This window comes from Zootoca vivipara, chromosome 6 (assembly GCF_965207765.1).
Source record: "Zootoca vivipara chromosome 6, rZooViv2.hap1.1, whole genome shotgun sequence".
Taxonomy (NCBI): Eukaryota; Metazoa; Chordata; class Lepidosauria; order Squamata; family Lacertidae; genus Zootoca; species Zootoca vivipara.
Window position 1 is genome coordinate 58,692,011 of NC_142589.1, and position 16,696 is coordinate 58,708,706.

Below are 16,696 nucleotides of genomic sequence, written 5' to 3' on the forward strand. Positions count from 1 at the left end.
AACTCTTGAATTTTGCATGATTCCTCTACTTTAGAAAGCAAAACTCTTAATGGTCGTGGGACTATTTTTAAAGTGAATATCTTGGAATCGGAATGTTTAGGGGAGCCCTGTTTAGGGAAGCTTTTAATGTTTGATTTCTGTATTTTAATGTTTTGTTGGAAGCCACCCAGAGTGGCTGGGGGAACCCGGTCAGATGGGCGGGGTATAAATAAATTATTATTATTATTATTATTATTATTATTATTATTATTATTATTATTATTATTATTTCATCATTCAAAGTATACACAGTACCGGTAGTACTTCTACTTGTTACTCGTTTCACCTTACCTTTGAGGAAACCAATAAAAATCGTCACCATATCTAATGACGTAGCAATGTCAAACACTCTTGGGACAATCTCCGCAATTTGCTTCCAGAACTTCAAAATCACCACCACCATCCTGAGCACTAAGAGCAAATTCAGGTCACCTCCAGATTGTCAGTATTTTGCAGAAGGGATTCAAAGCATATTCTGGGATTTAGGTCTGTGCAACTAAAGTGCATTTAAGTGCTCTGACACCAAGGGCGTACCCACCATGCGGCAAGTTAGGGCAGCTGCCCTACTCTAGAAGCAGGGCTGGTGGGCAGAGGCGGAGCACAGCCCGGCGGAGCGCGAGTTCGCCATTCCCGCCGCACCGCGCCGCACCCTCCCTCCAGCTCCCCGGCGCGCCCTCAGGCAAGGCCAAGCGCGGCGGGGAACCAGAGAGCGCGGCGCGGCGGGCGGGAACGCTGAACTCGCGCTCCGCTGGGCTGGGCTCCGCCTCCGCCCACCAGCCCTGCTGCTAGGGAGGGGCACAGCCCGGCGGAGCGCGAGTTCGCCGTTCCCGCCCGCCGCGCTGCGCCCTCCCTCCAGCTCCCCGTCGCGCCCTCTGGCAAGGCCAAGCGCGGCGGGGAACCAGAGAGCGCGGCGCGGCGGGCGGGAACGCTGAACTCGCGCTCCGCTGGGCTGGGCTCCGCCTCCGCCCACCAGCCCTGCTGCTAGGGAGGGGCACAGCCCGGCGGAGCGCGAGTTCGCCGTTCCCGCCCGCCGCGCTGCGCCCTCCCTCCAGCTCCCCGTCGCGCCCTCTGGCAAGGCCAAGCGCGGCGGGGAACTAGAGAGCGCGGCGCGGCGGGCGGGAACGCTGAACTCGCGCTCCGCTGGGCTGGGCTCCGCCTCCGCCCACCAGCCCTGCTTCTAGGGAGGGGCACAGCCCGGCGGAGCGCGAGTTCGCTGTTCCCGCCCACTTTGTGGCCCCTCCCCTTCCGTGCCTTGGCCCCTCCCCTTGCCCCCCCCTAGTTTTGATCCTGGGTACGCCCATGTCTGACACCCTCGTGGAACAAAGCCACTTAACAAACAAACAAACTTGACTTTTTGTGGTTGGGAAAGTGAGAAAACAGCTATCCAGTCATAGAGAGAGGGCTTTTTTTTGACGGTGGCTTCCCAGCTATGGAATGCTGTCCTTAGAGAGGCCTGAGTGCCACATCATTGTATTACTGGAATCAGGCTAAGATTATTATTCTCTCAGGCTTTTCCAGATCTTTTTATCCCCCCCCCTCTTTAGTATGGCTGGTGAGTTTAACCCCTCATATTTGGTGGTTGTTTTTAGATCCTGTAATTGACTTTGTATTTTATTCTGTCTTGTATTTGCGTTTTATGCTGAGTTGGATTTTTAAGATTCAGTGTGGACCTTTTATTGCAATATCGTTATTTCTTGGTACTTTGAGAAGTGGTTTTAGATGGGGAGGGTCTAACAAATAACTAATCAAAATGAATAAATAACACTTGATAGAATAAATAAGACGTATAATAATTGATCGTCAACCATTCCATACTGCAGTAGCTTGAGAATTTAGCCATGGGACCTTTAAACCCAACCTAAGATTGTGAGAGTAGTCCAGCTTCATTGATCATATGGTAACAAAGGGATTTCTGTGCCAGTTGATCTGGGCAAGTGGTGCTCTTGAGCATATTGTTAAGGAGAGAGACCATCCAAATGAAGATTAAACAGCAGAGAGGCTAGAACACACCCTTGACTTATCCTTAGGGATGTTGGAGAATTCCAGTGGAAATGGAAAAGGAAGTGGAGATTGCTGCAGTTTGCATGTTTGTCTGTGGTCCAGAGTGGAAATGAAAAGGGAATTTGATCAGTATTTGCACACAGTGTTTTTAAATCTGCAAAATAACATTTTCACATTATTTTGATATTTCCTTTAATTGAAATGAATGTAAATTAAGTAAACAGCTATGTAACTTGTGTTAAATAGTGGATAATAAGGCAAATAATATAGCATTTGGTGGAAACTGAACTACAATGGAATGGAACCAGTACTATTTGTGACAAATACGGGTCAGAATGGAAATTGCTGCCTTCTCCCAGCCCTACTTATACTGCGTGTCTTTGGACTGGGCTTAATAACTCCTGGCATTACATCTAACCTACACTGTTCAACTGTTGTGTATCTGTTGTTATTATTATTATTTTTAAAATATCCCAACCTTTTGTCAATGGTTGTTGCATCTAGTTTTCTGCAGAGTTGATCTCTTCATATTGAATTGAAAGCTGACTTGGGAACTATAAAAATAACTTGCTTTTTTGATGTTTGAAATATTTTTCAGCCAAGTGGAAAAGCACTAATGCATGGTCCACAGCAGAACTCTCCTGCTTTCCATTTAGTGTGGCTAAAATGTTAGGATTTGAACTCAGGTCTCCTACGGCCACATCCAGTGTTTCAGACACTGTTATCACACCCACTTTTAATTCTATAGGGTCATGTGTTTCCTTCTCAGCAGTTCTTATTAGGGCACTTAAGGAGTGTGTATGTTGCAGATTCCGGTGCTTATTTTTACTGGCCTCCAGCTTATTTTTACAGTAAAGCCAGTGTTTAATGTTGGGTTGGGTTGGGGTTGGTGTAGAAGGAAACACTCTATGATATAGAAGTGTCCTGGGGCAAGCTTACATGGGATAAAGTAAACTCAGCTCCCCGGTTGCATTCCTGAAAGATCAACTTGCATGTGAAAAGTTGTTATTCTGTTTTATTATTCTCAACAAACATTCAACAAGAAGGGATTTTAAAGGGATGTGTTAATCAAGCCCCAGCTATTGGAAGGCCTTGTTATGTATGCATCAGGTGTCTGGGGCTTCCATTAAACACACAGAATACACACAGGCACTCATCCATAGCTGTAGCATGCAGACCAGTCCAGATGGTAGTTTGAGCACAGAAACACCATTTACCTTCCTGCCACAGTGGTACCTGTTTATCTACTTGCACTGGTGTGCTTTCAAACTGCTAGGTTGGCAGGAGCTGGGACAGAGCAACGGAAGCTCACCCCATCACATGGATTCAAACCAGGAACCTTCTGATTGGCAAGCCCAAGAGGCTCAGTGGTTTAGACCACAGCGCCACCTGCATTGCTTTTTACCTAGTTTGTAAAGGCTGCTGTTAGTTGTTAGGCATTCTCTTGGAAAGTAGATTGAATGATAATTAACTTTGGGAATTGTAGCTCTGTGATGGGAATAGGGGCCTCCTAACAACTCTCAGGACCTTTACCAAACGGAGTTTACTCGTCACAGAGCCACAATTCCTGCAGATCCTTCAAGTGTCCCTATTTTTCAGGGATGTCCCTTATTTAGAGAAGTGGGTCCAGTTTCTGATTTGATCCTGGAATGTCCTACTTTTCCTTCGGACGTCCCTATTTTCATTGGAGCCGTCTGAAGGCAATCATGTATAGGGAAGTGTTTTTTAAAAAAAATGTTTAATGTTTTATTATGTTTTTATATACCGGGTATGTTGGAAGCTGCTTAGAGTTGCTGGGGCAACCCAGTAGAGTGTATGGGGTATAAACAGTAAAATTATGATTATGGAATGGGACTTCCCTATTTTCATCAGAGAAATGTTGGAGGGTATGTTCCCAACACCCTTAAAAAGCTGCAATTCCCAGGATTTATTTGGGAATCGTCCATAAGAGTCGTCTCTGACTCTTTTTTGAGATTTCTACCCACATAGTTCTGCCCTTTAGAAGGATGAGAAGTTAACCCATCACAAGACTGGCCTGCTGGTCTCCCCATCTCTTCTCTTCCCTGACCAGGGGACTTTACTCTTTTTAAGCTGGAACCCAGAAGACAACCCTTGGCATCTCCCAGCCATCTTCCTATTCCCAGCAATTAAAAACTCACAAGAGCTTCCCTTACAGATGAAGAACTCTGCTGTTGTTGTTTTTTTTCATAGCTCTGCCCCACATATCTTATCCCTAAAGGGGGAAAGCTGAGGTTTAACTACATCCTGAAAGAGACATTCTTCCTCCTCACGGGGAGATGCCACGTGATGCATCGGGAGGCATTTTATAACTTCATCACGCAGCATGAGGAATTCCAGCCCCGGTTTTCACAACTGTCTCATGTGTTCCACACCCATTGCCTCTGGTGCATTTGGCTGGCTGGCTCCTTTCTAGTCATTTTCCCTCATAGACCACAGGTGGCAAAACTCACTGCCATATCCACATGGCCTTATTGCGGGCAGAACTGGGCCCATTTTATGCAACTGACTCTCTGCACCATGATACATTTCTTAGCATTTGCTCAAATGAGTGAGGAGCCTCATGACTAGAGCCATCACACCTGGGAGCTGGCCTGTCATGACAAATACCTGACAAGTCTAATTTGTGGACATATTTGCCTAAGGAAGAGCCTCGCATAACACCAAAGCTTAAAAAATAAAATCAGGATTCTAGAGCAGGCGGTCAGCAATGGCAGGCTCCTTAGAGCCAGTACTGCAGAGCTGAGGTGAAGTCCTGAGGGGAAGTTGCTGACCTTGAGGTAAAAGAAATGCAAACAAAGGCGATATCTTTGTCAACAGAACTTGTTGGTTGACAGCTTTCAGTACTGCAGTTGATGTACTGGTATTTTACCTCAAAGCAGCCCTCCAGGACAACTAGGTGCTCCTGAGGCAAGTTTGCATGTGCATTTCTCCAGCTCCTAGTTCATCAATTTAACAGTGGACATTTCAGAGAGAAGTTGCCTCACTTTACATCTACTGGTGCCACATAATACGGTACACTTTCTGCACGGCATTGCCTCAGGCCCTGAACCCTGCAGGGCCTCACAGTCTACTAATGATTTGCTACAGGGGTGGGGAACCTGCGGCCCCCTAGACATCGCTGAACTGTAGCTCCCATCATCCCATGCTGACTGGGGCTGATGGGAGCTGGGAATGTCTGAAACCCTGAAGAGCCACTGTCAGTCAGTGAGGCAATACTGACCTAGATAGACCAATGTTCTACCTCAGTATAATACACCTTCCTTCCTTCCTGTGTTCCTGTAGGATCTTTCTGCCCGTGTTGGCGCAGGTCTGGTTTCTCATGATGAACGTGAGGGAAAGAGCCAAACTTTTCCTCAAAATCCTTTTGAGCCCCCAGTAGACCTTGCTGCCTGGATGCACCCGCAGTACAGAGCCTTTGTTGATGTGAGAGAATTAAGTATGTTTCGGACATGGGGATCTTTTTCTGCCTTGGAGTTTATCCCCCGTTGAAATGGACAGATGTGTCTACTTCCTGCTCTAAAGATTTAGGAGCTTAGGGGACACTCTTTTGCTTTTTGTTCTTCCATAGCAATCAGACAGTCACCAGGAAGCGATGGAGCCACGGATCTCTCTCCCAGCTGTTTGTCTGCTGCCTAATAGCTACTCTGCTTTTGCAACTGGGCATATCACCATTTTTATGATGTCTTTAAAAGCCAGATATTCTGACTTAATTGGCAAAAGTGGCCTGTTAACAGGCACAGGGGCCGCTGCCCAAATGTCATGTTCTTACTGGATGCTCACTGGCAGGCCTTCCCCACATCCCTAGTAGCTCTGTGGTTGCATTAATTTGGGTTGGGCTCAATTATAAGAGAATGGAATGCATCATTTCCTTTGGTTTGGAAGACCAGTGGGCTTAAAAGAAAAGGGATTACATTGAATGTACACAAGGCCCCGATTTCGACACCCCAGATGCTCATGAAAGGGGTTCCTTTACACCCACGTAAAGGTAATTTAGCCTTCAGCTAAAGAAGTTAAGAGCCCTTCAAATAGAGACCTGGAGCAAAAGCAGAACTCTACATAAGACCGGAGACTCTATGGTGTGATTGGCGCCATTTCCCTGGGGTGTGAAAGCTGCATGCTTAAGGATAATAATAATAATAATAATAATAATAATAATAATAATAATTTATTATTACGGTCAAAGACTAGTTCAAGAAGCACAACTGAGACTAATTTCACAAAAGTGAAATAGACATTTAAAACAGTATACAATAACAACTTATGCTGAAGGATGTGCATCTCTCCTCCACACTGTGAGGGATCTCAGTGCTGGGTGACCTGGGAAAAGCCTCAGAGGGGAATCGAAGAAGTCACAGAAATCTTCTGCCTACAGGTATGTGCACTTGCTAATGCCCTCACTCAGGTTTTGTGTTTACAACAGGGGGCGGGGGAACTGCAGATCTGGGGGCTAAATGGTGTCCTCAAAACCTCTCTATCAGACCCTTGAAATTCTTCCTACACCACTTCCTAAGCCACACTGGCCCTGCTTCGCACCCTCCTTGAGCGCTTTTGCCTGGATAGAATGCACCCTTGGACTCTGACAATGCCTTTTGCTTGCCTGGATGGAAGATATTAAGGCCTGGGTCAGCATGTGAAGAAACTACAGTAGAGTACTGTAAAGGTAAAGGTAAAGGGACCCCTGACCATTAGGTCCAGTCGTGACCGACTCTGGGGTTGCGGCGCTCATCTCGCATTGTTGGCCGAGGGAGCCGGCGTACAGCTTCCAAGTCATGTGGCCAGCATGACTAAGCCGCTTCTGGCAAACCAGAGCAGCACACGGAAACGCCGTTTACCTTCCCGCTGTAGCGGTACCTATTTATCTACTTGCACTTTGATGTGCTTTCGAACTGCTAGGGTGGCAGAAACTGGGACCAAGCAATGGGAGCTCACCCCATCGCAGGGATTTGAACCGCTGACCTTCTGATCAGCAAGCTCTAGGCTCTGTGGTTTAACCCACAGCGCCACCTGCGTCCTGTCTGTACAAAGGTAAAATCTTCATTTGCTGCTCTGACCACTTTTGCCACTTGGCCCTTGACTACAGCTGGCATGTGGCTCCGGGAAGGTTGCCCAGAAGAGAATATGGCCCTTGGACTGGAAAATGTCCATCCCTGAATGTCCATCCCTAATGTGATGCATTAGGCTGTTCCAAGAGGAAAATCTATTTTCCTTCTTACAACCCCCTGCTCAAATCCCACTTTTTACACATGGCTTCCTGCTATCCTCTTACAGGATCGGTACAGTGTTACTTCAGGACTGGATTACTGCAATACCCTCTATGTGGGACTTCCCATGTGCTTGACCTGGAAGCTACTGTTAGTGCAGAACCCTGCAGCTGAATTGCTGGCAGGAAACCCTTTCAGCATAACACCTTCACTGGTTGCCAGTTTGCTGCCGGTCCAAGTTCAAGGTGTTGCTATTAGCGGTGCTTTTCTTCTAGGGGAGAAAAGGAGCTGGTACTCCCCATGCTGTGAGGCTATAATGGAGAGGAGGAAGAACCATGTATGCCACCTTGAGCTTCTTGAAGGAAAGATGGAAAGCAATATTAAAATAAATACTGTACGTAAAATAAAAGCAAGCTTTGAAACTTACCAAATGCCAAAAAAATAACGTCTAAATTTGAGGCCCTCTTTGGGCCCAGGCCAAATAGTTTTCTTGACCCTGATTGGCATTGCTGATCTAAAGACCCATCTTGACCCTGGGTGGGTACCCACATGTCATATTTGAAGGGCTGGCAGCCAGACTGGTGACTGGGAGCGGCCGCCGGGACCACATAACACTGGTCCTGAGAGATCTACATTGGCTCCCAGTACGTTTCCGAGCACAATTCAAAGTGTTGGTGCTGACCTTTAAAGCCCTAAATAGCCTCGGTCCAGTATACCTGAAGGAGCGTCTCCACCCCCATCGTTGAGCCCGGACACTGAGATCCAGTGCCGAGGGCCTTCTGGCAGTTCCCTCACTGCGAGAAGCAAAGCTACAGGGAACCAGGCAGAGGACCTTCTCGGTAGTGGCACCCGCCCTGTGGAACGCCCTCCCATCAGAGGTCAGAGAGATAAACAACTACCTGATATTTAGAAAATACTTAAAGGCAGCCCTGTTTAGGGAAGTTTTTAATCTGTGATATTTAATGTATTTTAATGTGTGTTGGAAGCCGCCCAGAGTGGCGGGGGGGACCCGGCCAGATGGGCAGGGTATAAATAATAAATTGTTGTTGTTGTTGTTGTTGTTGTTGTTGTTGAAGGAATCCTCTGTTTGAAGGGCTGTCCAGTTGAATTTCAGTTTACAGATAAAAGGTAAATCAGCAGGGGCTTTTTAATAGTTATCCATCCATTGTCAGTAGCACTGGGACAGCATTCCAGTGAGATATAGGGTATGTCTAATTAAATTATACCGTATATTCCGGCGTATAAGACGACTGGGCATATAAGACGACCCCCAACTTTTCCAGTTAAAATATAGAGTTTGGGATATACTCGCCGTATAAGAAATACGTCCCAGCGTATAAGACGACCCCCGACTTTTGAGAAGATTTTCCTGGGTTAAAAAGTAGTCATATGCAGGAATATACAGTAGTTATTCTTTCTAAATTTGCATATACTGTATGCATATGCATTAGCATGCATCTGTGCCTTCCTTTGTCTTCTTTTTGGGTGATGTGTAAGCAACCACCTTAGACCCTGTTGGTGCCCAAAAATATTGATCATATTATTTGCTTTCTGCAAGGAAACCCCATCGACGGCTCCTGAGATGCTTTAGTTGAGCCAATGACAAACGTTGATGTGTGGACATAGGACCATACTAATGCAGATCATTGGTTCATTGAGCTCAATATTTTCTACACTGACTGGCAGGGGGTTTCCAGAGTTTCAGGCAGGAGTCTTTACCCAGCCTTACCTGGAAATGTCAGGGATCGAACCTGGGACCTTCTGCATGCAAAGCAGAAGCTCTACTACGAAGCATCTATACAGCTATTTCCCCCCCCCCTTCCCTCTACACCCACTTTGGTCAAGTTTTGTAACATCTAGCAAATGGCCCTTCTGTACCACTGGGGAACAAGTGGGTCCTTTCTTGTGCGTCAGCCTCTGGGTTCTTGATGGTTGAGAAACGGAAAAATAAATGTGATTAAGGAGAGCGTAAAAGAAAAAGAAAAAGAATGACTCAGGCTGTCATTTATCCTGCTGTTTAGCGTTGCTGAGCTCAGAGGTTGCCAAAACCATTTTAGCACCCTGAACAGCATGCTCACCACCAGCCCAGGATCTCTCAAACTGCCAGCACTGCATGTCCAGGACCCCTAACCTTTTTGGACATGGAGCACATTTGGAAAACTGAAACAGTTGTGAGCACCACAAAAAATAACCAAAACTGGTGATGCTCTGACACCACCTCCCAGGCAAAACACTCCCCCCCCCAAATAAACAAATAAGACACTGACAAAAACAGGTTACCTGCCCTCAAAACCAATACCCCCAAAACAACAGCCCCATAAAAACACTCATTGAAAACAGCCCCATAAAAACACTCATTGAAAAAAGGGGGCTGACGTGGCATCCATGGGCAATATGTTGGGGACCTCTGCTCTATGTAATCATCAAATGATGCATTAAGTGGTCTGCTCCAGGTCTGACTCAGCCTCAGGGAGCTTCATGGGTTAATATTTTGTTAAATAACCTTAAACATTGACTATACTACTTGTAATTAGGGTGCTGATGTTTCTGCATATAATAGTGACGTTCCCCACCAGCACATCCGTAGCCCCCTCAACCTCGAAGCTTCCGGCCATGGGCCTGAAACTGCCTGATATTACTTAATGAGAAAAAGGCTCTTTGTTCCAAAACCCGCCATCCTTCTAGACCAGAAGAAGGAAGCCCAACCAGGCTCCAAAGATTGCTCAGAAAACCTCCTGGCCGGCTGCTGACGTCACTTGGCAAGGAAGGAAGAAGCTTCCAGGGAGTTTGGCGATTTTATTAAAGTCAACGGAGGCTGAGCGGAATTCAGATTCGGCCATCTGCTTTTAATCTGAGTATCTGCATCAATGAAGCTCCCAGTCCCTTCTATGGTAGGCAGAGGACCTGCTGCTTATGGAATCCCCGAAAGGGGCCCTTGCAAGATCCTTGGCCTCCCATCCACATGAGCTTTACTAAGGGGATCGGGTGCAATGGATCAGTGCACAGTCCCCTACCAGACCTAAGTGCTGATGGTGGAATCTGCAAGAAGGGTCTTCCTGCACTGAGTTTTGGGGTTCTTTGTGTGTGTGTGTGTGTGTGTGTGTGTGTGTGTGTGTGTGTGGAGGACCATTGTGTCCTCCTCCCCCTAAGGCAAGTAAAATGTTCCCTGCCTTGCATTAGCACTGGAACTGGCCCAAGGTGGCATATTTGAAGATAATTTTTGTCTTCAGTTGAAGAACTTTTTGTTTGTTTAAGAAGGCTTTCCCTCAAGTCTGACCCAGTTGTTTTATGGAATAACTAGCTGACCCGGCCACGTGTTGCTGTGGTTCTTTCCTGTGATCCCCCCCCTGTCACGATCCATGACGTATCCTGCCCCTCCTCCCTCCACCGCAGCTCATCCCTGTGTTTCCGTAGGATACCCTTCCCTCTGTTGTCCCTGGGAGTGTTGGCCCCTCCCCCCTGTATCTCCATACCTTGGCCCCCACCCTCGAAAAGGAACTGTTAGGTTCTGGGTTCTATTTCCCAGCATGCACTTTTGTCTGAACCCTCTGTTGTTCCTGGGGAGTGTTGGCCCCTACCCCTGGTATCTTCCTACATTGGCCCCCATCCTTGGAGAAGGAGCTGTCAGTTTCTGGGTTCCATTTCCCAGTATTTACTTTTGTCTGAGCCTTCTGTTGTCCCCTTCCCCCTGTATCTCCAAACATTGGCCCCTGCGCACGCATCGTGAACATTTCTATATATTTAGATTAAGGATCGGGGGTGATGATGTGCCCTGGGACACAGAGAACTACTTAAAGAATCCCAACCCAGGGAGGGGGGGTCAAATAGCGAAGCCCCATAGTCCCGTAGCAACAGACAGGCCCAGACAGAAGGAGGGGGGTCATATGGGGCACTTGGCGCGGGGCTCCAAATCTAAAGGGGGCCTCGGCCAGCATATTCACAATCAGTAAAATTAAAAAAGTAACAAAAGGGTTAAAAGCAGGGCCACATTATCTACCTGGCCCGGGCCCTGTAAGGGCCTGGCAACAGAAGGCGCGTTCTGAAGTACCTGAGTTGTTCAGTTCCATACAAAAACCCAGGAAGTGGCAAGGGGAAGGTAGGGAATTGTAAATGGGGTGGGGTGTGTGCACTGTAAATATCTGAGGACTTAAACTGGGGAGAGAAAGTGAATGGTTGGTTTTTTTTATTTAAAAAAAAGACACAGAGGCTTACAATCAGTTGTTTCTCCTAAAATAAGACATACCCATAAAATAAGTCATATTTATTTTTGTCTTGTGGATTTTTGGGGGGTAGTGGTGCTAAATTGTAAAGTAAAAACCCCTTGCAGTGTAGGGGCCTACATAATTCAAAGGCCGTGCTGCGGCCTGTGGCACCCCCCCCCCCAGGCAGGCCCTGACCTCCACTTGGCAATGTTGGTTCTTTGGTGGTTTTTTGGGGGGGGGTAGTGGTGCTAAATGGTAAAGTAAAAACCCCCTTGCTGTGCCCCCAAGTGCGTTGCTGTGGGTCCCCCCCCCCGGGCCTGTCAGGGGCCTAAAACAAAGGCCTAGATAATGGCCACCTTATTGTGCTTCAGTTGCTTGGTTGATGATGATGTCATTTGGTTTGTGGGTGTGGCTTAGATTTCACAGGAAGGGAGGGGGTGTACTGTGGCAGGAATTCCACTTGAGGGTGCTGTTTGAGTTGGTGGAAAACCAGGTCTGTACCTGCGCAGGTGTGCGATCTGAGGGATTTTTGCCCCCAACAACGCGCGGGGAGTGGCCTGGATCGTTGTGTCAAAATTTCAGGACGATCGGTCAAGCGGTTATGGAGAAAAGTGGAACCTGGATTTTCACGATTTTTACATTTTTATATATTTTTATATATATAGATAATTGCACAGCCGTAGAAATGGTTCTCTCCTTCAGGGATGTTTCTTGATTGAGTTTGTAATGTTTTTGTATTCTATATTTTATTGTAAACTAGTTTGGTTATGGTTTATAAGTTTGCAGATAAATACAACACAACACAACACAACACAATATTGTGCTTCCCTGGCATGTTGCCAATGTGATGGGAAATGGTGTTGTGGTATATCTCCCCAGTATTTTTTCCTTACCATGAGTTGTCGGGAGAGGGGTGGCTGGTACCGGTAGTTTTTGCCTCTGAAGGTGCAGCTCTGACCCTTCATTCACACTGGTCAGTCACGCAAGGGCTCTTTCTATTGTGCATTCATGATTATTTGTGCTCATGATGATGCCAGGGCAGTTACACACAATCTCATTTTCCATATTGTTTGAGCCTGCAAAAGTTTTGGGGTGGATATACTGCTTTGTTTCCAATTGATGCACGTCCCATAACTTCCTGCTCAAATACAGTACTGTAACTTTTCATACCACAAATGTTCTGGGGTGTTTGTTCTGCTTTTGTTGCAACACAGTGCAAGATTGCACCTCCAGATGACGACAACAACATGATAACATTGGGGACATCGCAGAACAACTGCCGTTTTCTCAGAGTGGTTTAACCATCAATCCCTCTTCCCAGAAAACTCTTACCACCCATAACAAACTACAGTTCCCAGGATTCTTTGGGGGAAGCCATGACTTTTTAATGTGGTATGATACTGCTTTATATATATACTGTAGTGCAGATGGGGCCTTAGAAACAGGAGTCGAACTGATAACTGACATGTGAATGAAGATGCATTTGGTGTGACTTGTGATCACCTACTTGGCAATACCTATGATGATGAACACATTCTCCCATCTCCCGCTAGCTGCAGTTTTGGAACATTATTCATTTGGATTAAAGGTAAAGGTAACGGAACCCCTGACCATTAGGTCCAGTCATGACCGACTCTGGGGTTGCGTGCTCATCTCGCGTTATTGGCCGAGGGAGCCAGCGTACAGCTTCCAGGTCATGTGGCCAGCATGACAAAGCCGCTTCTGGCAAACCAGAGCAGCACATGGAAACACCGTTTACCTTCCCGCTGTAGCGGTACCTATTTATCTACTTGCACTGTAACGTGCTTTCAAACTGCTAGGTTCGAATCAGATTGGTGCTTATTTAAATATGTGCCCATGCAGTTATTTTAAGAGGAAAAAAGTTTAAGGAAGTGATAAACCCCAAAAGGATTTGGTGGAGGAATAAGTGGCTCTGGGGGAAAAAACTGATTAGTAAGAGACAGCGTGCGCTGTTGCCGCCATCCCCTCAACTGCACCCTTGCCTGCAGCTACACCTGTGCTGTCACCATGACGCAGCGGCAAAGGTGAGGGCAAGGGCACTGTGGCAGCAGCGGTGCTGGTACGGCCGAAGCTGCGGTGGGGCTGGCAGTGGCACAACTAGACAGGCAGTGGCATAATGGTGGGGATGGGGCCAGATTTGCTGCCTGAGGCAAATTGCAATCACTGGCCTTGGTAAGAGATCCTATTTCAGAATTAATAGATAATGTAAAAGAGTTGGATAATAAGGCTAGGAACATGGGGCATCCTTAAAGGATCAGAGGGGAAAGTAAGCTGTGTTTGTTAATACCTGTATTGGATCAATATTCTGAATTCATTTTGACTTCCATCCACCTAGGTGCATCCTGAAGAAAAGTTTGCATGTTGTTCTTATAAAACTTTATGCAAATAGCCTTAACAATTATTCCTGTAGGCAGTATGGCAGAAGCTGGAAATTGTGATAAATCAAGCCTACGTTTGCTGGCATACCGTTTGCCTGAAGCATTATGCAAATTGAGATACGTAACTGCTGTTTATGGCAGTGAAATATTAACTATTCTTGGAGTTTTCTTTACCTATGTTCTTCTTTATAAACTTATGTGTGACTTATGTACATTTGTATCTATTTAAAGGAACAATTTAAAGTCTCTGGAGTCTAATGCAGCTGAAAAAAGTATTATATTTATACCCTAATCTTACACAGGGCTTTTACCAATCTCTCTTCCAGAGACAGATGAGCTCCACACCTTAACTCGAGCAGTACTGCTGTATCTGATGTTTTCAGCTCATTCGCAGGGCCTAGATTCTAATGCACTTAGGGCCCCTCTAGACTGGTGCTTTTTTGCAGCTGTATTCTGCAAAATGTCATTGATGCAATAAAAGTGCATTAGTGGTGGGTTAAAACTGGACCGTCTGCACATCATTCCACTTCATTAGTTTTTAAGTGATGCTTCCCAAATGTTACTGCATTATTGCACTCTAGAATGGCATTCTTCTTTATTATTTATTAAATTTGTATACTGCCCTTCATCTGAAGATCACAGGGTGGCTCACTCTGGTGCTATAGTGCAGCAAAAGCAGAATAGAAATTAAAGCAGAACATTCATGGTATAAAAAGTTACAGGGTTTCAGCAGGAAGCAACAGGACATGCGCCAATCGGAAGCAGAGCAGTCTGTCCACTCCAAACCTTTTGCAGGTGCAAACAGTATTGAAAGAGGAATTGTGTGCTCATTTTGGTGGCACATACACTAAAAAATATTGAACAATACAGAGAAAATATATGGCCCCTGCACAAGAATGATACGCAATTTTATGAAGCGTTCCATAAAAAAGAAAGAGGAATTGCATATAACCGCTCCAGTATCATCGTGAGTACAAATCATCATAAAAGCAAACGAATGTCTGGAGGGGCCCTTGATTCATCTGTTGCAGACTGTGTCATCATGCATATGTTCAAAATTTAAGAAGAAAATTGGAGCGAGGAAAACAAAGTTGTAACGGTAATTTAAAAATCCTTGACAGTGGAAGGAGGGTGGGACAATGGCTGTGATAAAAGGAGCTGAGAAATGTTTTGTCCAGATGACTTCTTGTGAGTGCTACATTGTGGTAAGGAAAGTTCTCATTTCACAGGGAATAAATGTTAAGTGTTAAAAACTCAGATAGGACACCACTGGAATATGACATGGTGTTATCTGCAAATGGCACTGGCTGTTAGCATTATCTATGAGAGAACTCTGTGTACATATCATAATTCTATTTTTGTATTCTCACACTTCTCTCCTTTTGAGCATCACATGCTGGTGCAACTACAGCCAGTGCTTGGAATGAATTAGTTTGGTTTAAAGAAGCTTACTGAATTTGTTCAAAAATCTCTAAACTTCTACTCAAATAGGTTTCAAAAGAGCAAGACTCGAGACTAGACCCAGGTGGCCCAGTTTGTTTCTGGAGTGATTAGATGAAGTTGGCTATTTATTTAATTGTCTGTGGGGAGGTTAGATGAGTTGCATCAAATTGACCGCCATCTCACACTATCCAGAGCATTTCCCTATCCTTTCCGGGAAGTGAGTTGGTTTTGCTACAGCTCCAAAGCAGCTTTAATTGTGCAGTCTAAATTTACTGGAATGTGATTCCCCCCCAATCCACTCCCCTGCAAAATACTGTCAGTCTGGAAGCACCCCTTTCAGGCAGCAACAAACCGAAAACCAGCTATTTGGCTCGGGCCTCATCCGTGCAGCCCTAGCCCTCAGACCCATGTGGCAATGCCTCTGCTTGCATGACAGATCCAGCTTGCAGAAACAGGTTGCGCCAAAGGGAGAAGAGCAGGATCCCAGCAGCGGACAAGTGTATAGTGAAGCCAAGCTTGCTCTCGCCGGCTCACGTGCTCAGAAAAGCAGCGTTGGGTCAACTGGAGCATGGAACGGGTCCCACCCCCCTCCCCCTTTCCTTTCAATTTCCTAAACAATTTCCTAATCAGACCATTCTGTCTGGAGTTTATTAGCAATTCACAGAGCGAGAGGAAATGGTGGATTTTTTTCTTTTCTTTTCTTTTTGGACCCTGCGTTAATGGAAGGAAAGGAGCTGGCATCAAAGTTCTTCTTTTGTAGCGGAGCAGCAGATAAAACCACAGAGGAAGCCTCTAAGGGACACCAGGCCTTCCTCCTGGCAGGCTGCACTGGCTGGAGTCAAGATAGCTGCTCAGCTCGCTACCCCGCCACATTTATATTTTGAGGGTTGGGGAGGCCGGGGGGGAGAGAGAAGGGAGAAGAGCACGAGTTAAGAAAGGAGAGAGCTCAGCAAGAGCATCGTCTCCCTGGAAAAGGTCATATACTTTTTAACCTCCCCCACCCCACTCGTTTACGACAATGGACTGTGTTGAGATGGATGGATCTGGCAATTTCATTCCCCCCCCCCACAATTTTTCTTGTGTCCAATCTTAAGTTTGGTTTGCCCCATTTTGGCATCCATTTGCAAATTCATCTTTTTTAAAAGAAAACTGCTCAGAATTGTACAGGATTCTGCTAACTTAAGCATTATTGTATGCTGTTTGGCCTAATATATGCATTTATGAAAGCAAACATAATGCAGTTTTGTACTTAGTTTTCCACTAATATGTGCATCTCCATGCACACTTGGTTGGTTGGAGAACTGCATTGCAAGATTCAGAGAAGTTTATTGTTTCAGGAAGTGAATGAAGTGTGAATGAAAGTGCAAACTGAACGGATTCCTCCCCCACC

General features: G+C 46.0%; 1 long non-coding RNA gene and 1 other non-coding gene across 2 annotated transcripts in view; one reads left to right on the forward strand and one right to left on the reverse strand.

The window, feature by feature from the left end:
• Positions 1–16,696, reverse strand: part of LOC148685359 (uncharacterized) — a 35,910-nt gene that overhangs the window by 7,610 nt on the left and 11,604 nt on the right. The window lies entirely within an intron of this gene.
• LOC118088049 (U6 spliceosomal RNA) lies at positions 14,687–14,794 on the forward strand. The gene has a single exon (XR_004692909.2). It is a non-coding gene; the product is annotated as a U6 spliceosomal RNA (small nuclear RNA).